At 46.6% G+C, this 21,916-nt stretch overlaps 1 protein-coding gene across 12 annotated transcripts in view; it reads right to left on the reverse strand.

Moving 5' to 3' along the window:
• Positions 1 to 7,667, reverse strand: part of AHI1 (Abelson helper integration site 1) — a 196,338-nt gene extending 188,671 nt beyond the window's left edge. For 5 of the 12 annotated variants that reach the window (XM_077813084.1, XM_077813083.1, XM_077813076.1 and 2 more), the window contains exons 1-2: positions 7,344 to 7,666; positions 218 to 292 (exon numbers count right to left, since the gene is read on the reverse strand). The gene's annotated coding sequence lies outside the window, so the exon portion shown is untranslated. Of the gene's footprint in view, positions 1 to 217; positions 293 to 7,343 lie in introns of all 12 variants that reach the window. The other 7 variants (XM_077813079.1, XM_077813080.1, XM_077813081.1 and 4 more) reach the window with 3 other exon arrangements.
• Between the last annotated feature and the right edge of the window lie 14,249 nt (positions 7,668 to 21,916).

The raw sequence follows: 21,916 nt of genomic DNA on the forward strand, positions 1-21,916 counted from the left end.
TCAGTAAGTGCCCAATCAAGAAACACTTAATCTGACAATAGACTTTGACAGATGCCAATCCACATCTGAGCTTTCCTGGAAACATTCCTGTAAAGTTCTGAGTCATGCCTGGACATGTGACTCCAAAACTCCATTTTGTAGCTGTAATTCTACACAGGCGGAGAGGGGGGTTTCCACCCAGAAGAGAGAAACTATACAAAGTCCTGGGAGACCACACCTTTTTGTCTTCAGTTTTGTCTTCAGTTCAGCTCAAGAGGTAGCCTCTCCACCCCAAAAGGATGCCTGAAAGAAACTGGAACAAAGGACAGTAACCACAGGGGTGTGAGTGATTGCTGGACCCAGACTAGAAGGCGGCTAGTCTGTAAAAGAAACTTATTGGAACATCTCTGAGGGTGAGATTTCATCTGTAATCACTTTCTTACTGTATCAGGCTTAGACTTGCGTGTAATATTTTTATTTTGCTTGGTAACTCACTTTGTTCTGTCTGTTATTACTCAGAACCACTTAAATCCTACTTTTTATATTTAATAAATTCACTTTTTACTTATTAACCAACCCAGAGTATGTATTAATACCTGGTGCGGGGGGGAGGCAAACAGCTGTGCATATCTCTCTATCAGTATTATGTAGGGTGAACAATTTATGAGTTTATCCTGTATAAACTTTATACAGGGTAAAATGGATTTATTTGGGATTTGGACCCCCTGGGAGCAGGGTACCTGAGTGTTGAAGATAGGAACACTTCTTAAGCTGTTTTCAGTTAAGCCCTGCAGCTTGTGGGGGGCGTGGTTCAGACCTGAGTCTGTGTTTGTAGCAGGCTAGCATGTCTGAAGTCCCAAGCTGCCAGGGAAAATGGGCTCAAAGGTAGTCTCAGCAATCAGATGGCAGGTCCCAAAGGGGGTTTCTGTGATCCAACCCGTCACTGTAGAATTAACATAATAGTTTCACTTGGAAATGTTTGTAATGTGTAGTTGCTAACAGGGCCAGTGAGAGAAATCTCATACATGGTCTATGTCCCAAAACCTTCAGTTTTATTACATGGTTGTTAGAGTGCCACTAAACATGTGACAGAAGATTAGTGTGTGTCTGCCCCACCATTCTGTCACTGAGTTTGGAAGTGCAATCCAGACCAGTAAAGTGTTGTGTCACCACTTGCCCTGCAACCCTGGGTGCCTTACAATGCTTTGCTGCTATAGCTACCAGCCTTGAATGCTCACAGCTAGCCTACAAGAATGCAGGTCACATTCTGTGCCTATGTGCTATGAAGCCCTAGTTCAGCAGCTCTGACCCTCAGCAACCTATCTACACCTCCGTTCTACCTCCTGCCAGCCCTGGTTATAACCAGCAAGATGACCCTACCGCACTTCCAGTCCTAAATTTCCCCCCAAACCTTGTGCCCTGGAGTGTCCAGTCCTCTCCTGGACAGCTCAGAGAAATAATGTTTGTTGTGCCTTTAAAGAGAGAAAAGCATATTACAGTTTATTAACTTAACTGGGGTAAAGACACCTTTCCCCTCAAACACAACACTGAATTGGTTTATATTAAAATAAAACAAATTTATTAATAGGACATAGGTTAAGTCAGGGATGGGCAAACTTTTTGGCCTGAGGGCCCCATCTGGGTGGGTAAATTGTATGCAGGGCCATGAATGTAGGGCTCAGGGGAAGGGCTTGGGGTGCAGGAGGGGTGCAGGGTGTAACAGTAGCACAGGACACGGGGTTGGTGGTGCAGGAGGGGTACAGGGCCATGAATGTAGGGCTGGGGCAGGGGGTTGGGGTGCGGGAGGGAGTGCAGGAAGGGGCTCAGGGCAGAGGGCTGGGATGCAGGAAGAGTTGTGAAGTGCAGGAGGGGGCTCAGGGCAGAGCGTTGGGGTGCAGGAAGGTGCAGCAGGAGGCTAAGGGACTCAGGACAGGGGTTTGGGGTGCAGGGGTGTATCTCTAGCAGCTCCAGGGTGGCAGCAGCGTGCCTGCCTGCCCTGGCCCTGCGCCACTCCCAGAACTGGCCATCATGTCTGGCAGTGGCTCCTGGAGGTGGGGTGGGGCAAATGGCCCGAGCACTGCACCCCCTCTGCTGGTGAGGGGGAAACTGCACTCAAGAGCTGCAGGGGCAGAAGCTGTGGGGGGCAGCAGCAGGACAGGGAGGCCTAGGACAGTGCGAGGGATTAGCGGGGGGCCTGTTGCGGGCAACAGGAGTCAGACCCGCCCCCCTGCGTACTCATCGGTCGCAGCGGGGAGCAGAGCGACCTGGCCCCAGCCTGCTCCGCTCCCCCAGCTCCCAGCCCTGTTGCTTGTGGGAGGGGGCTTGGAGGAAGGGGTCAGGCCCGCCCCCACACTCACCAGCGGCAGCAGCGGGAAGTGGAACAGAGCAGAGCAGGCTGGGGCTGGGTAGTTCTGCTTCCCGCCACCGCTAGGGAGTGCGGGAGCGACCCCTTCTGCCAGCTCCAGTACCCACATTAATCCCAGGCTGCGTCACTCGGGAGAGGGGGCTGTCGGGAAGGGGTGGAATGGGGGTGGGGTGGGGCCAGAGCAGAGGCGGGAAGAGGTGGGGCTGGCGGCTGGAGCCAGTGCCGCATATGCACCATGCAGCTGTCTGGGGCACCATGAAATTTGGTGCCCCAAATTACGCGGTGCCCTACGCAGTTGCGTATTCTGCGTATGCCTAAGGACGGCCATGTTGATTACCTTCAGTCCCTCTTCACTCCGGATCTGATTTCAGCTCACATGAAAGGGCTGGGAGAGAGGGTCAGACCCCTGCAGAGAGGTAGGGCTCCCCTAGATCCCAGTACACACACAGAAGGGGAAAATTCAGGAGGATCAGGGGATGGGAACTATGTTGAGTGGGGGTGGGGGGGGGGACCACTGGGAAACTTGATAGAGGCAAATTTTTTCCCAAACATTGACAGATCATTCTCAGATTTCTGCCCATGGTGGGTTTAAAACAACACCTCTGTGACCTCGCAGATTTCTAAAGTGGCCCATTCATTTCAGTGAAATGTTCCCACCTGAAAGAGATGACTACAGCCTGGAACAATAGGTCTGAGACATGTGAACTGCTCCACTCATATCAGTGGGTTTTTCCATCCCCCTCCCAAGTGCTGGAGAGTTTCTCATGTGTGTAAAGCCTCCTCACCCCAGTCTCAGTCAGCAGTGTGTTCTTGGTGCATGCTCCAAGCACGCCTGTTTTAAACCCTCCAAACAGAGGAGCAGTGGCCATACTGGGTTAGACCAATGGTCCCTCCAGCCCAGTATCCCATAGTGGCTAATGCCAGATGCTTCAAAGGGAATGAGCAGAACAGGGCAATCAACAAGTGATGCATCCCTTGTCGTCCAGTCTCAGCATCTGGCAGTCAAAGATTTAAAGACACTCAGAGCATGATTGCATCCTTGATCATCCTGGCTAATAGCCACTGATGGACCTATCCTCCATTAACTTATCTAATTCTTTTTTGAACCCTGTTATACTTTTTGTCTGCACAGCATCCCCTGGTAATGAATTCTAGAGGTTGACCACATATTGAGTGAAGTACTTCCGTTTGTTTTAAATCTGCTGCCTATTAATTTCATTGGGTGACCCATGGTTCTTGCATTATGTGAAGGGGTAAACAACACTTCCTTATTCACTTTCTCCACATTATTCATGATTTTATAGTCCTCTATCATATCCCTGCTTAGCACTGTAATCTCTTTTCTAAGCTGAAGAGTCCCAGTCTTTTTAGTCTCTCCTCATATGGAAGTTGTTCCATACCCTTAATCATTTTTGTTGCTCTTCTCTACCTTTTCCATTTCTAATATATCTTTCTGAAGATGGGACAACCAGAACTGCATGCAGTATGCATTTATATAGTGGCATTATGACATATACTTTCTTACTATGTCTTTCGTAATCGTTCCTGCACACTGGGCAGATGTTTTCTGAGAACTATCCACAATGACTCCAAGATCTGTTTCCTGAGTCATAACTAATTTAGACCACATCATTTTGGATATATAGTTAGGATTATGTTTTCTAATATGCATTACTTGCATTTATCAACACTCAACTTCATCTCCTATTTTCTTGCCCCGCCATCCAGTTTTGTGAGATCCCTTTGTAACTCTTCTACTTTGAACTTAACTATCTTGAGCAATTTTGTATCATCTGCAAACTTCACTACCTCACTATTTTCCCTTTTTTTCAGATCTTTTATGAAGACGTTGAACAGCACTGGTCCCAGTACAGATCTTTAGGAGACCCCACTACATACCTTCCTCCATTCTGAAAACTGACCATTTATTCCTACCCTTTGTTTCCTATCTTTTGACCAATTACTGATCCCTAAAAGGACCTCACCTCTTTTCTGATGACTGGCTACTTTGCTTAAGAGTCTTTGGTGAGGGACCGCCTCAAAGGCTTTCTGAAAATCCAAATACACTGTATCTACCAGATCATTCTTGTCCATGTCTGTTGACACACTTCAAAGAATTCTGATAGATTGGTGAGACATGATTTTCCTTTACAAAAGCCATGTTGATTCTTACCCAACAAATAGCATTCACCTATGTGTCTCATAATTTTGTTCTGTACTACAGTTTCAATCAATTTCCCTGGTACTGAACTTTGGCTTACCGGCCTGTACCAGCCAGGATAGTCTCTGGAGCCTTTTTAAAAAACTGGCTCTGCAGTACAACCTGTGTTGCCAGCCATTCTCAGTTTTGTACACTCATCTCAACTTCACCAGCAATTATTTGGGACCAGCACTGTTCTGGGCGGCACAGCCTCATGACACCGGGGGAGACATCCCTAATCTCTTTTCCTCCAAAGTGCCAAGGCAGGCTTCTGTGGAGAAGAACAGGTAGGTCTGCGCTGGCGGGCTGAGTGAATTTCACTCCCTGTAGGGCAGGCAAACACCCCTCCTCAGACACCTGTCCCGAGGGCTGGGAAAGCAGCAGGGCTCAGGTAAGGCAGGTGGGATGGGAAACTGCCTACAGCATAGCAGTTCTCCTTGCCTTCCCTGCTGCAGCCGCTCTGCCCCCACTACTCCAGGGAGAATTCTGCACCACTATGCATGCACATAATTAATGCGTCATGCATAATTTTTTTCCCCTGCAGAAAATAACTTCTACTGGAAAGTTACTGCAGTTCTGCCTTTTGTCCCCCAGGGACTGCTGTGGCACTAGAACAGAGCAGCCACTCCAAGGCAGGAGTAGCCCCAGCTGCTGATATGGAAGGGAAGAGGTTACCTGCCCAGCGCTGTGCCTGTGGGGCCAGGTCAGCAGACAGGGCATACGGGGGAACAGACAGTGCGGGGTTGGAGGATCACAGACTGGGGTTCATAAGGGCTGGTGGGGGAGAACAGACTAGGGCAGGGGATGAATGGGAGTGGAGGTGCTGAGCCACATGGGCACGGGGCGGGGGTGCACAGCCACATAGGGGAAGGGTGGTGGCTGAGTGGGGCACATATGGGGACAGGGGGAGAGGGTGCAGAGTCACATGGGGGAAGGGGGCTGGCTGAGGGAGTGCAAGGCTACATGGGGATGGGCGAAAGAGTACAGACACACATGGGCACGGGGGAGGGGGGTGTCTCAGTGGGGGTGGAGGGACACATGGGGACCGGGGAAAGGGTGCAAGGACAGGAGGGTACAGGGACACATGGGGACAGGGGCAGATGTAGCTGAATGAATGGGAGAGGCTAGAGGTCAGCCAGGATCTGCATAGGGGAGGCTCCCCTAACAATCCCTTCCTGCCCCCCCAAAAAACCTGTTCCATATTTCTCCCACCCATACCCATCAACCCTCCAGATTCACTCCCAGGCTCCTACCCTCTCCCTCAGCTCCTCTGTTTACCCCTGACTCCCCCAAACTTTTGCACTGCTTCTGAGGGGGGCGGGAAATACAGTTCTGCACTGCAGTTTAAATTAATTATTCAAAGTTCTGTATTTATATGCCTAGTAAGGAATCTATTTGACAAAAAACATTTCCTAGTCTTATTCGTTGTCTGTACTGTTACAGACATACTTGCTGACAGATATTTTGAAATAAATTACCAAAATAATTGAAATTTGTGTGAGTATATTGTGTTATTTTGGCCACTAAAATATGGAGAATATTGCAGAATTTTAAAATATGTGCAGAATCTTTAATTTTTTCACACAGAATTCCCACAAGAGTAGCCTCCACTCAGGAGCCTGCCCAAGTTTGCCTGAGCCCAAATCCAGCGGCCAGTACCCAGGCAGCTGCTGGCAAGTGGGGTTAGCGACTCATGTCACAGCACCACACATCCCTCCCCTGCAGTCTCAGCCCCCCTCAAACCCCAAGGTAGGGCAGTGGTCAGCATAGGGTTGCCAGGTGTCTGGTTTTCGACCGGAACGTCTGGTTGAAAAGGGACCCTGGCAGATCCAGTCAGCACTGTTGATCGAGCTGCTAAAAGTCTTGTCAGCGGTGCAGCAAGGCCAAGGCAGGCTCCCTGCAGCTCCCAGAAGCAGGTACCATGGCCAGGTCCTAGATGTGTGGGCGGCCAGGGAGGCTCCATGAGCTGCACCCACCCCAAGTGCTGGCTCCACACTCCCATTGGCCAGGAACCGCAGGCAATGGGAGCTGTGGGGGTGGCGCCTGCGGGGGCAGGCAATCCACAGAGCCCCTTGTCCCCTCTGCCTAGGAGCCGGATATGCTGTCTGCTTCCAGCAGCTGCCTGAGGTAAGCGCTGCCCAGCTGGAGCCCACAGCCCGACCCCCTGCCCCGAATCCCCTGCTGTGCTGTAACTGAGCCCCCACCCCCCCAAGCCCCTGCCCCAGGCCCGAACCCCCTGCTGTGCTGTAACTGAGCCCCCACCCCCCCAAACCCCTGCCCCAGGCCCAAACCCCCTGCTGTCCTGTAACTGAGCCCCCACCCCCCCAAACCCCTGCCCCAGGCCCAAACCCCCTGCTGTCCTGTAACTGAGCCCCCACCCCCTCCCAAACCCCGGCCCGAACCCCCTGCTGTGCTGTAACTGAGCCCCCCCCCCAGCCCCTGCCCCAGGCTCAGCCCCCCATCCCAGAGCCTGCACACCCGCCCACGCACTCCACCCCCGTGCTGCAGGGCGGGGAGAGCGAGTGAGGGTGGGGGAGAGCGCGAGGAGGGGGGCAGGGGCGGGGCAAGGGCGTTGGGTTTTGTGGGATTAGAAAGTTGGCAACGCGAGACCAGCAGCGCGCGGCCAGTGTCACCAGCAGTCAGGGACCCAGTGTGTAGTTACCGGGGCAGAGCCTAGCGGGTGGAGACCCACTCCCCCCGCCCCACCCCGCCCCCCGAGCCCAGGCTCCCTCTTACCCCGCTCCCCATCCCGGTGCCTCCGCAAACGGCAGAGCGCGCGGGGCAGGGGCTCTCACTCACTTTGACCGGATCTCCGGCACGGCCTCGAACTAGGGCTGCGACTGCCGCGGCTGCCCTTTCTCCCCCCCGCCACTTGGTTTCTTCCTCATCCCCCTCCGCGGCCTCTCACGCTCGTTTTGCCGAAAACAAACAACAGCTGCCAAGGAAACAACGCTCCGCAGAATGCGCATGCGCGTAAAGTGGGGCGAACGCTGGGAGTGGAGAGGCATCCGGGACTTCTTCGCAGGCTTCCCACCTCAACGGCAACGGAAACACATGCTCCACTACTGAGTCCCGAAGACGAAACGCGCGCGTGCGCGCGCGCTCCTTAGAATTAAGGGGGAGAAAAGGCGCTTGCGCTAGAAAGTGAGGCAGTACACGCCATTCGGGGAGAGGCGGGCAAGTCGTGATGCGCATGACGTTGGCGCTGATGATGCCAGCCGCCCAGCCCGGCAGTGCTCAGGGCGGGACGTTGTTGGAGGATGCGTTTTAGGAACGCGCGTAAACGGCTTCTCCTGCATTGGTTTAATGCCCCCGCAGCCGGCTCCTGGTAGCGTTGGCGATTGACCGCGGCAGGGGCCTGCTCGGGGCATTGTGGGCCTGCCCCAAAGCTCAGGGAGGTGGCGGGGAAGCCTCCTGCTGGCGCCAGAGGGCCAGTCTGCCGGTCCTGTGTCCCCACAAACTGGGCCCCTGAGCAGCCCCATTCCCCGCAGTGGCGATCCTGCCAGGCTGCCCCACGCCTGGGGGGTCTGATCAGGTTCACCTCCGCGCTCCTTGCTGCAACGCCCAGGGGCTCGGGACTGGGGCAGGGGAGCCTCACATCCCCGATCCCTTAAGTGAGCTCTGGGAAGCCGAGGAGCCCGCTGGGCATGGGATGGGGTAGTGCATGGCCCTCTGCCCCAGCTGGCGCAGGCCCTAACCCCACCAGCTATCCTGTTGTTATTTGGGAAGCCCCAAATCGGTTTCTGTTGTTGCCCTTGTAGTGCGTGATGGCCCAGTAAAATTCAAGTTCAAAAGCTTGAAACTGGAAGTCAAGCAAACTAACAGAAAAACATTTGCAAAAAAAAGCAGAGAACAGACAGTTTTTTCAATATTAAGTCATTTGTTGATGGGGGGGAAGTTAACTTTTTTACAAGTTGTGTGTGTGCAATTAACTTGTAAAATGAAAGTCTGAATGAAATCATGGACCCCACTGAAGTCAGTGGGAATTTTGCTATTGACTTCAGTGAGGACACAATTTCAGTTTTTGCCTCAGTTATAAATGGCAGCACAAATAGACTCACATATGTCAGTAAATGCCAGAGTTTTTCAGTGTACCTACACTGGTAGTCTGGAAACTCCATTCTCATTAGAACTACTCACATGAGTAGTAAGGGTAGCATGATCAAGTCCATAAGATTTCTGAAAGCTGATGCCCTTCATTTGTCAAAATTATATGCAACTAATAAAACACGTTTTGATAATCTTAGTACAATTATGACACTGTGACATTACCCAGAGTACAATCTGGACCGATGAACAGTTCCCTCAGTTCTTCAATCTGGGGTGCTTTTTACATTGCTTCACAGTTAGAGTTACCACTCCTGGTCTGTTCACAAAACCTCCAACATGTTATAGTTATATGAGTGCTATAGCCAGCCACTCTTGAATTACACTGCAGAGCAACACTAGCCAATTCCCAGTCCCAGACTTTCCTCAGAAGTGCAGGTCGTGTACTGCCCAGCTCTCTCCTGAACAATACAAACTCAAAGTCTGCCATTTTATTAATAGAAAATGATATGCACAAATCCTATTATCCCAAATAGATAATTTAAAGTGATTACCAGTAATGAGGCATAAAAGGCAGATTTGGTCACAAGAAAATAAAAGTAAAACACAGCTAATACCCAACTTAACAAGCTAAGTAAATTTAAAGCAAAGGTCTCTCTCACCACGTTTCAACAGTTCTGCTGGCTGAATTTCTCTCAGTCAGGATCCCTCCCCCAGTCCAAAGCTGTTTCCTTTGTTCTTCAGGTATTGTATAGCATCGCGAGTCATGCGCTCCTCATCCCCCTATGGGATGGGGCAAAGGTCATAGGCCCACGGTCAAGTCTACGCGCCCCCCCCCCGAGTCCCGGGGTAGTGTGGTCCAACAGCCAAAGTCAATATACTCACCCTCAAGATCAGGGCTGTGTGACCTAGTGGCCAGAGTCAGTAGAGCTGCTCTCACGATCAGGGCTGGGCAGCCTAGCAGCCAGAATCAATAGGGTTGGTGAGGTGGGCCACCACCTCAGGGTGGGCGGTGGCAAGGATAGGGGGACCCGGCAGAGTCAAGGGGGCATGGACTCCTTGGCCCAAAGAGAGGAATTAACTCCTGCAGTCCCAGTGCAGGGCATGCATGTCCAATCACACATGGGTAGAGAGAAAGGGAGAGATAATTTGGGGCATCTGCCTTCTCTTCTTATAGCTCTTTCTTTTCTTTAAGAATCATCTCCAGCTGAGGTTTAGGAGACGGAAAGTATGTCTAAATGTGAACCCCCAACTTGTCATGGTGTAGATTTTTGCCCACATCCTCTTTCCTCCCCAGGTCTGGGATTCCAAACGATTGTGCGGGACAACTAAAGATATAACAGGAACGGGAGTGAGATCACAGGGCTAAACAAAGGGAACCTGATGGGGACACAGAGCAGAGAACCCCGGACAGCACCCACTGCTCCTTGCAGGTGTCAAAGGAGCCAGCAGACGCCGCCCAGAAGAACTCTGCCCGGATACGGGAACGGACTGAGGAGCGGAAATAGGCCCAACAGTCACAGGAAACCCCGTCGGCCAACCTCCTCTCCTTAGTTTTGTGGATGGCCATTTTGGCCAGAGCTAAGAGGAGGTTGACAGGGGGGTCCCGTGACTTTGTGGGACTCTGACCTCTGAACTCTTGGTCTGCACTGACTAAGGACAGCAACTGTGAGTGGGGTGCAGAGAAGGGTCGTGCATGTGAAAGGGACTTTTGGGTTGGATTAAGAACTTGAGGGGAAAAGGGCACTGCCCAACCTACTTGGGGGTGGGTCTTTTACTCATGGTATATGTTCATGAAGCCTGTTTGTGGTGTTTTCCCAAATGAACTCTGAGTTACTTCCCTCCTTTTATTAAAAGTTTATTTTCTACACTTGGACTCTGTGCTTACGAGTGGGAAAGTATTGCCTCTCATAAGCCCCCAGGGGTGGTGTGTAATTTTCCCAGGTTACTGGGTGGGGACTTGAGCCAGTTCTGTGTTGTATCGATGGAAAGGAACCCCTGGATACTGAACCCGTCCCTGGTTGCTGCTGGCTCCACGTGGCAGAAGGGTTACACAGTTTTTCCATACTAGGCCTCTGGGGGGAAAAGAGCTTTTTTCCCTAAAAGTTTACAGGGTTTTTCTGGACCTTCGCATCTCTGAGTGCCACAGAGATAATCTGCCCAAAAGCTTATACCAAACCCCTCTTACATTCATAGGGCTCTGACATTCAAGCCTTTGCTTAATAAGGTTCTTTCAACTGAGGGTGCCCCCCCTCATTTGGGACAGGTTGAGCACAGTCCTGCTTTCCTGTATTCCTACGATAATTACAAAATTGGTAACCATATTTCAGTACCCCTGCATTCAGTACTAAGGTCATTTGTACCCAACACCAGACAAAGTTGATCCTTTGACACAGCTGTAAATGATGAATATGTAAACAGCACAGGAGCAAACTGTATTTACATAAACACACCCATAGTCTCTTCTCCTCCCAGCTAGCTGTCAGGAAAGCATTCATTTAGATCCTGTTTACATTTGGAAAGTTTGGGAAAAACTGAAAAGAAACTTGTGTGAAATATTTTCTCTCAGAATGAACAGTGAAAGAAATTTTAGAGTAATATTTAAAATATTACTGCTGCACTTCAGTCCTTCAAAATGATGTCTAAAAACGAATAAGTATTTCAAATGAAGTTACTATAATTCAATTTATAGTATTAAGCAATTACTATTCCTACACACAAGTAGGCCGATATACCAGAGTTATCTATGTAATCCCCTGGGGCACATTATTACAGTTCCCAGTCAGCAAACTGTGCAAGAAAAAAATAAATGAAGCGCTTCATCTAGTAGTACTTATAGATAGATGGACAAAAATGTATAGGGAGAAAGAATCATAAAATTTGTGATAACACCTAAACCAGGTTTTTTAAAAAAGCATTGAAAGAGGAGAACAGAGTATATTAGTAGTGAAATATGTGAAGTACTAGAGAAGATTGGAAGTGGGAAAGTATTTGCTCTGCTGAGTCAAAATGCCAGTAATATGATAGCAGCATGGCACATCATAATGGACAAATATCCACATATTACTGCAACAGGATGTGCTTCCCATGGCCTAAAACAGCTTTTTAATGATTTCATGCAGTTGGGCACACTGGAAAAGATCTATAAAAAGAACAAAACGAGTTATAAAAGGTGAAAATATGTTCATATTGTAGCTGCGGTCTTTAAAGAAGAAGCAGGAAGAAAAGCCTGGTAAGAATAAAATGGTAACACTGAAACTATCTAGCAAAATGGGATGGAGAAAAACGATGATGTCATTTGAAAGTTTTTTTAAAACAAAAAAAGCTCTTCCAGAAAAAGTCATAATTGAAGATCTTAAAGGTGTACTTGATGAGGCTATCTTCTGGGTTCACATGCAGAACTCTCTGAAGATTCTACAGCCAATTGTTTCTGCAATCACTAGATGAATCAGACAGAGCACTTTCGTCAAACATTCATCATCTTCTGGCCAAGATAAAGTCAACTGTTTTTTGAGAATCTAAGTGCATCTCCACACACAGGTCAGGAAGGAGTAAAAGTGAAGGACTTCATTTGTAGATGGGAAGAATTTTGTTGCAAGCCAGTATATGTTGCTGCAAACCTCATAGATCCAAGGTTCAAAGGTAGTAATGTTAGTGATGTTACAGCATTGACTGGACTGCTAAACAACCAAACACACTTAGCACTGGATATTGGAAAAGTACTTCCAAATGTTGCAGAGTACAGAACATCTTCAGATAGTTGGTCCAGGAGTGCAATCTGGGAATTCGCCAAGCGTATTGCTCCTACAACACGGTGACAAGACTTTTGTACAACACAACCTCTGACTTCTCATCTGCTTCGGATTCCTCCATTTTCTGCAGCATTTGAAAGAAACTGGTCCATATTTGGAAATATACACACAAAATCAAGAAATAGGCTAACGTGAAAGAGTTCAGAAGCTTCCTTCTTTGGTAAATCTTCAGTTTGCTGAAATACTTGAAGATCATTGTGAAAGTTCAGAATCAGAAGTTGTGGATCTTTCAGAAATAGATTCTGGTTAGAGGAATCACAAGGAAAAACTTGAGCTATGCTAGCGTTTCCAAGATTATATTAGTAACTAAATTGTTTATATTATTCTTGTTTATTTATAAGATGGCTTTTTTGCCTACAGCTATGTCATTTACTGTGTAATGATAATGCACTATTAAGGAGTCAGGTGTTTACTATAAATTTTGGATAGATACTAGGGCTGTCAAGTGATTAAAAAATTTAATCGTGATTAATCATATGATTAATTGCACTGTTAAACAATAATAGAATACCATTTATTTAAATATTTTTGGATGTTTTCTACATTTTCAAATATATTGATTTCAGTTACAACAGAGAATAAAAAGTCTACAGTGCTCACTCTTTATTTATTTTTGTTTACAAATATTTGCACTGTAAAAAAACAAAAGAAATAATATTTTTCAATTCACTTAATACAAATACTGCAGTAAAATCGCTTTATCATGAAAGTTAAACTTACAAATGTAGAATTGTGTAAAAAAAACCCTGCATTCAAAAATAAAACATAAAATTTTAGAGCCTGCAAGTCCACTCAGTCCTACTCCTTGTTCAGCCAATAGCTCAGACAAACAAGTTTGTCTACATTTGCAGGAAATAATGCTTCTTGATTACAATGTCACCTGAAAGTGAGAACAGGTGTTCTCACGGCACTGTTGTAGCCGGCGTCGCAAGATATTTACGTGCCAGATGTGCTAAAGATTCATATGTTCCTTCATGCTTCAACCACCATTCCAGGAGACATGCATCCATGCTGATGACGGGTTCTGCTCAATAACAATCCAAAGCAGTGCGCACCGACGCATGTTCATTTTCATTATCTGAGTCAGATGCCACAAGCATAAGGTTGATTTTCTTTTTTGGTGGTTTGGGTTCTGTAGTTTCTGCATCGGAGTGTTGCTCTTTTAAGACTTTTGAAAGCATGCTCCACACCCCGTATTTGGAATTTTTTGGAATTTGGAATTTGGAATTTTTCCACCTCAGATTTGGAAGGCACTTCAGATTCTTAAATCTTGGGTCGAGTGCTGTACCTATCTTTAGAAATCTCACATTGGTACCTTCTTTGCGTTTTGTCAAATCTGCAGTGAAAATGTTCTTAAAATGAACAACATGTGCTGGGTCATCATCCGAGACTGCTATAACATGAAGTATATGGCAGAATGTGGGTAAAACAGAATAGGGGGCATACAATTTTCCCCCAAGGAGTTCAGTCACAAATTTAATTAACACATTATTTTTTTAACAAGCATCATCGGCATGGAAGCATGTCCTCTGGAATGGTGGCTGAAGCATGAAGGGGTATACGAATGTTTAGCATATCTGGCACATAAATACCTTGCAATGCACAAAAGTGCAATGCAAATGCCTTGTTCTCACTTTCTGGTGACGTAAATAAGAAGAGGGTAGCATTATCAACTGTAAATGTAAACAAACTTGTTTGTCTCAGCAATTGGCTGAACAAGAAGTAGGACTGAGTGGACTTGTAGGCTCTGTAGTTTTACGTTGTTTTGTTTTTGAGTGCAGTTATGTTACAAAAAAAAGTCTACATTTGTAAGTTGCACTTTCACGACAAAGAGATTGCACTGCAGTACTTATATGAGGTGAACTGAAAAATACCGTTTGTTTATCATTTTTACAATGCATATATTTGTAATAAAAATAACATACACTTTGATTTCAATTACAACACACAATATAATATATATGAAAATAAAGAAAAACATCCAAAATATTTAATAAATTTCAATTGGTATTCTATTGTTTAACAGTGTGATTAAAACTGCAATTAATTTTTTTAATCACGATTAATTTTTTTGAATTGATCGTGTGAGTTAACTGCAATTAATCAACAGCCCTAATATATATATATACCCAAATTTACTGATGTTGCATAATGTTGTTCTGTGTTAATGATATTATAAAGAATATGTATAGGAATGTTCATTTTCCAACCTTTTACTCTAGAAACATGAGTTTCTTCTGTATCTGCATTATAACATCAGATCTCTCTTTACATACTATTTCTACAGATATAAATTTCCTTTTTGTTTACAGTTCAACAATATTGATGCTTTTAATTTTCAGCATTTTAATTATTTTTCTTATTTTAGAGATATGTCAACAGGCAAAAAATATATTCTTAAGTACCTTCCCATGCAGCTCCATCTCTGACACTTGGTATATTTGTCATTATTCAAACGTAAAGAATTTATACTTATTTCATAAATATACCTAGCAGTACTTTTTAATGGGCTAACTAAATTCACATAATACATTTCTCATTCTTAATGAAGTAAATAAAGTTTAGTGTCAATGAGTTTTCAATTTCCCCCAAAACTTTTCCCCAAAATTTCTGGTGGGTGTTCGGGGGGGAATGGGGCTTTTCCCCATGCCTGCAAAATTTCTGGAAATTTTACGTCTCTAACTGTGGCTTCAGAGAAAATCAGTGCAGTGGTAAAGTATCCTGACAGAAGCTTTTATTATTTAACAGGATTACATAATAGATTATTTTACCTTGATAGTAATTTATTCTTTTTCTTTATAAAGTGTGCAGGTTTACAATGCCCAACCAGCGTGATTTATATGGCAATAGTCACAGAGGAATTTGTTAGTGACACTGGCCTTTTGAAGTAATATGCCAAGGAGAAAAAAATATAAGAAAAAATGTTTTAGCTTTTCCCCTACTATATTATACAGTTGTAATTTGAAAATGAATTTATAAGAGCAATGAAAGCCTTTAAAAGCCTAAGATTATCACAGAATTATGGTAAATTTAGGGCCCAATCTTGCAAAGTGCTGAGCATCCTCCCCTTCTTGTACTGTGCTCTGCAGGGTCAGGTTTCTAGTGCTATGAAAGGAGCAGTCCTGGTCTCTGGCAGTTTTGTAAACTGAAGTCTCTTAAAGAAGAACAAGTACAGAACAGTAATTAGCAGTGCAAGCTCACATACATCTTCCTACCCAAGTGCTTCAATGCCTAGGGGTGAAAAGGTAGGTTTCCATACCAGTTCAATCTTTGTGGAGATGCCAATGTTAGTGATTGCAATTCAGGAAGGCATGTAAGCACTTTTCTGAGCAGGGATGAAATTAAGTATATTCTTATGCATGCATAACTTTAAGGACATGCTTAAAACCCATTGACTTCTATTGGACTTAAGCATATACTTAAATGTAAATACATGCGTATGTGTTCCTGAATAAGGGCAAGTATCATTTATAATATGGGGTTGTTTTTGTCTTCTTAATGTGGACACCTTTTCTCCAGGAGTTAAAATTACTAAGATCCAGAAGCCCTTCAAAATTTGCTACAGTCTTTCACCTCAGCCAAAGCCATATAAGCTACCTTTGAAATAGTTTCGTGTATTGAAAACTTGAGAAACAAACATCTGAAAAAACTCAAGTCCATTTGAAAGCCTTTTCTAGAGTCTATCCAATTTCTGGCTTTCAAGTGCTTTAAGAAGTTCAAGCCAGGACTGCTTTAAGGGTACAAGTTGTGGAGAGCTGGACTGAAGCTGAAACCAGAAGTTAGCAAACCACTGAGATCTAGTATTTTTAGGGATTTTAAGGCTTCTAGAATTTTAATTGGTAATTTTATTATTCATTTTAAATGGACTGTAAATAAAGAACGAAAAGTTTTGAAAAATCCCTTATATCAGTTTGTATTGCAGTATGTTAGACTGTCTACATAAGCAGTGTATGGCAAGACATAATATATACAACTTGAACATAAGGAATTAGTTAAATCTATTTGTTTAATTGCCAGAGAACTGGGGTTCAGGTCCTGCCTGAGTCTGACAGTCTTACTGGGAGAAATCCTGGCCCTGTTGAAGTCAGTGGAGGTTTTTCCATTGACTTCAGTACAGTCAGGATTTCATCCACTATGTCTCCTGGGGCATGTATTGTAACCTCTGTGCCTCACTGTCCTCATCAGTAAAATAAGACTAATATACATTAGCTCAGGAGGCTGTTGTGATACTAAATTAATTAATATATGTAAAGCAGTTTGATGTCTCAGATGGAAGGTTTTAAGTGGCAAGTACAAGTATCCACGTCAACACTAGGTGGCAGTGTAGCAACACATCTCACCTAATTTCTCACCTATTACCATAACACTGGCTCTTAAATTTTCTGACAGTAGATATACAATTACTATGTTTGATCTTTTTAGCATATTACTGTTTCATTTATACAATTAACATGTCATACTGCCAGTGTGGATACATTTTAATTATTTTCATTTTACACTCCTTATGATACCATTTTAAGGGAGACGAATTATGAAGAAAGTTTTTTATCTCCCTATTGTCTACTGTAATTAACGTTTCCTTTACAGATTACTTTCCACTGCACAGTCTTTCCTTAGAAAATCCTAAGAAAGATATTCTTTTATTCTGTTATATTTGTTTCTTTTGTTTTATTTGCCAGACATCTTCATTTTTTTTTAATCCTCTTGTAACTGGGATGCATTTGGAGTTGTTAGTTCTTATGTCTACACTACGAAATTAGGTCGAATTTATAGAAGTCAGTTTTTTAGAAATCGTTTTTATATATTCGAGTGTGTGTGTCCCCACAGAAAATGCTCTAAGCGCATTAAGTGCATTAACTCGGCAGAGTTCTTCCACAGTACGGAGGCAAGTGTTGACTTCCGGAGTGTTGCACTGTGGGTAGGTATCCCACAGTTCCCGCAGTCTCCGCTGCCCATTGGAATTCTAGGTTGAGATCCCAATGCCTGATAGGGCTAAAACATTGTCGCCGGTGGTTCTGGGTACATATCATCAGGCCCCCGTTCCCTCCCTCCCTCCGTGAAAGCAGCAGCAGACAATCGTTTCGCGCCTTTTTTCTTGAGTTACCTGTGCAGACACCATACCACGACAAGCATGGAACCCGCTCAGGTAACCATCACCGTGTGTCTCCTGGGTGCTGGCAGACGTGGTACTGCATTGCTACACAGCAGCATCAACCCATTGCCTTGTGGCAGCAGACGGTACAGTAGGACTGGTAGCCATCATCGCCATGTCCAAGGTGCTCCTGGTCGCCTCTGTGAGGTCGATCAGGAGCGCCTGGGCAAACATGGGCGCAGGGACTAAATTTGGAGTGACTTGACCAGGTCATTCTCTTTAGTCCTGCAGTCATCCTATTGAACCATCTTATGGTGAGCAGGCAGGCGATATGGATTGCTAGCAGTCCTACTGTACCATCTTCTGCCAGGCAGGCAAGAGATGAGGATGGCTAGCAGTCCTACTGCACCATCTTCTGCCTAGCAGCCATGAGATGTGGATGGCTTGCAGTCCTTCTGCACCGGGTCTGCTGCCAGCCAAAGATGTAAAAGATAGATGAAGTGGATCAAAACAAGAAATAGACCAGATTTGTTTTGTACTCATTTGCTTCCCTCCCTCCCCCGTCTAGGGGACTCATTCCTCTAGGTCACACTGCAGTCACTCACAGAGAAGGTGCAGCGAGGTAAATCCAGCCATGTATCAATCAGAGGCCAGATCAACCTGCTTGTTCCAATAAGAACAATTACTTAAGTGCACCATTTCTTATTGGAACCCTCCGTGAAGTCCTGCCTGAAATACTCCTTGATGTAAAGCCACCCCCTTTGTTGATTTTAATTCCCTGTAAGCCAACCCTGTAAGCCATGTCGTCAGTCGCCCCTCCCTCCGTCAGAGCAACGGCAGACAATCGTTCCGCGCCTTTTTTCTGTGTGGACGCCATACCAAGGCAAGCATGGAGGCCGCTCAGCTCACTTTGGCAATTAGGAGCACATTAACCACCACACGCATTATCCAGCAGTATATGCAGCACCAGAACCTGTCAGAGTGATACCGGGCGAGGAGGCGACATGAGTGCGGTCACGTGAGTGATCAGGACATGGACACAGATTTCTCTGAAGGCATGGGCCCTGCCAATGCATGCATCATGGTGCTAATGGGGGAGGTTCATGCTGTGGAACGCCGATTCTGGGCTCAGGAAACAAGCACAGACTGGTGGGACTGCATAGTGTTGCAGGTCTGGAACAATTCCCAGTGGCTGCGAAACTTTCGCATGCGTAAGGGCACTTCCATGGAACTTTGTGACTTGCTTTCCCCTGCCCTGAAGCACATGAATACCAAGATGAGAGCAGCCCTCACAGTTGAGAAGCGAGTGGCGATAGCCCTGTGGAAGCTTGCAACGGCAGACAGCTACCGGTCAGCTGTGAATCAATTTGGAGTGGGCAAATCTACTGTGGGGGCTGCTGTGATGCAAGTAGCCCACGCAATCAAAGATCTGCTGATATCAAGGGTAGTGACCCTGGGAAATGTGCAGGTCATAGTGGATGGCTTTGCTGCAATGGGATTCCCTAACTCTGGTGCGGCCATAGACGGAACCCATATCCCTATCTTGGCACCGGAGCACCAAGCCGGCGAGTACATAAACCGCTAGGAGGACTTTTCAATAGTGCTGCAAGCTCTGGTGGATCACAAGGGACATTTCACCAACATCAACGTGGGATGGCTGGGAAAGGTACATGACGCTCGCATCTTCAGGAACTCTGGTCTGTTTCAGAAGCTGCAGGAAGGGACTTTATTCCCAGACCAGAAAATAACTGTTGGGGATGTTGAAATGCCTATAGTTATCCTTGGGAACCCAGCCTACCCCTTAATGCCATGGCTTATGAAGCTGTACACAGGCAGCCTGGACAGTAGTCAGGAGCTGTTCAACTACAGGCTGAGCAAGTGCAGAATGGTGGTAGAATGTGCATTTGGATGTTTAAAGGCGCGCTGGCGCAGTTTACTGACTCGCTTAGACCTCAGCGAAACCAATATTCCCACTGTTATTACTGCTTGCTGTGTGCTCTACAATATCTGTGAGAGTAAGGGGGAGACATTTATGGAGGGGTGGGAGGTTGAGGCAAATCGCCTGGCTGCTGGTTACGCGCAGCCAGACACCAGGGCGGTTAGAAGAGCACAGGAGGGCGCGGTACGCATCAGAGAAGCTTTGAAAATCAGTTTCATGACTGGCCAGGCTACGGTGTGAAAGGTCTGTTTGTTTCTCCTTGATGAAACCCGCCACCCCTTGGTTCACTCTACTTCCCTGTAAGCTAACCATCCTCCCCTCCTCCCTTCAATCACCGCTTGCAGAGGCAATAAAGTCATTGTTGCTTCACATTCATGCATTCTTTATTCATTCATCACACAAACAGGGGGATGACTACCAAGGTAGCCCAGGAGGGGTGATGGAGGAGGGAAGGAAAATGCCACACAGCACTTCAAAAGTTTACAACATTAAAATTTATTGAATGCCAGCCTTCTGTTTTTTGGGCAATCCTCTGTGGTGGAGTGGCTGGTTGGCCGGAGGCCCCCCCACCGCATTCTTGGGCGTCTGGGTGTGGAGGCTATGGAACTTGGGGAGGAGGGCGGTTGGTTACACAGAGGCTGTAGTGGCAGTCTGTGCTCCAGCTGCCTTTGCTGCAGCTCAACCATACACTGGAGCATACTGGTTTGATCCTCCAGCAGCCTCAGCATTGAATCCTGCCTCCTCTCATCACGCTGACGCCACATTTGAGCTTCAGCCCTGTCTTCAGCCCGCCACTTAGTCTCTTCAGCCCGCCACCTCTCCTCCCGGTCATTTTGCGCTTTGCACTCTGACATTATTTGCCTCCACGCATTCGTCTGTGCTCTGTCAGTATGGGAGGACAGCATGAGCTCAGAGAATATTTCATCACGAGTGTGTTTTTTTTTCTTTCTAATCTTCACTAGCTTCTGGGAAGGAGAAGATCCTGTGATCATTGAAACACATGCAGCTGGTGGAGAAAAAAAAGGGACAGCGGTATTTAAAAAGACACATTTTATAAAACAGTGGCTACACTCTTTTAGCAAGTAAACCTTGCTGTTAACATTACATACATAGCACATGTGCTTTCGTTACAAGATCGCATTTTGCCTCCCCCCACCGCGTGGCTACCCCCTCAACCCTCCCCCTACCCGTGGCTAACAGCGGGGAACAGGCGAACAGCCCAGCAGGAACGGGCACCTCTGAGTGTCCCCTGAAGAAAAGCACCCTATTTCAACCAGGTGACCATGAATGATATCACTCTCCTGAGGATAACACAGAGAGATAAAGAACAGATGTTGTTTGAACGCCAGCAAACATACACTGCAATGCTTTGTTGTACAATGATTCCCAAGTACATGTTACTGGCCTGGAGTGGTAAAGTGTCCTACCATGGAGGACGCAATAAGGCTGCCCTCCCCAGAAACCTTTTGCAAAGGCTTTGGGAGTACATCCAGGAGAGCCATGAATGCCAGGGCAAATTAATCCTTTCACATGCTTGCTTTTAAACCATGTATAGTATTTTAAAAGGTACACTCACCGGAGGTCCCTTCTCCGCATGCCTGGTCCAGGAGGCAGCCTTGGGTGGGTTTGGGGGGTACTGGCTCCACGTCCAGGGTGAGAAACAGTTCCTGGCTGTCGGGAAAACTGGTTTCTCCGCTTGCTTGCTGTGAGCTATCTACAACCTCATCATCATCATCATCTTCTTCGTCCTCAAAACCTGCTTCCATGTTGCCTCCATCTCCATTGAAGGAGTCAAACAACACGGCTGGGGTAGTGGTGACTGAACCCCCTAAAATGGCATGCAGCTCATCATTGAAGCGGCATGTTTGGGGCTCTGACCCGGAGCGGCCGTTCGCCTCTCTGGTTTTCTGGTAGGCTTGCCTCAGCTCCTTAAGTTTCACGCGGCACTGCTTCGGGTCCCTGTTATGGCCTCTGTCCTTCATGCCCTGGGAGATTTTGACAAAGGCTTTGGCGTTTCGAAAACTGGAACGGAGTTCTGATAGCACGGATTCCTCTCCCCATACAGCAATCAGATCCCGTACCTCCCGTTCAGTCCATGCTGGAGCTCTTTTGCGATTCTGGGACTTCATCATGGTCACCTCTGCTGATGAGCTCTGCATGGTCACCTCTGCTGATGAGCTCTGCATGGTCACCTGCTGCTTGCCACACTGGCCAAACAGGAAATGAGATTCAAAAGTTCGCGGTTCTTTTCCTGTCTACCTGGCCAGTGCATCTGAGTTGAGAGTGCTGTCCAGAGCGGTCACAATGGAGCACTCTGGGATAGCTCCCGGAGGCCAATACCGTCGAATTGTGTCCACAGTACCCCAAATTCGACCCGGCAAGGCCGATTTAAGCGCTAATCCACTTGTCAGGGGTGGAGTAAGGAAATCGATTTTAAGAGCCCTTTAAGTCGAAAAAAAGGGCTTCATCATGTGGACGGGTG

This window comes from Eretmochelys imbricata, chromosome 3, assembly GCF_965152235.1.
Source record: "Eretmochelys imbricata isolate rEreImb1 chromosome 3, rEreImb1.hap1, whole genome shotgun sequence".
Lineage (NCBI taxonomy): Eukaryota > Metazoa > Chordata > Testudines > Cheloniidae > Eretmochelys > Eretmochelys imbricata.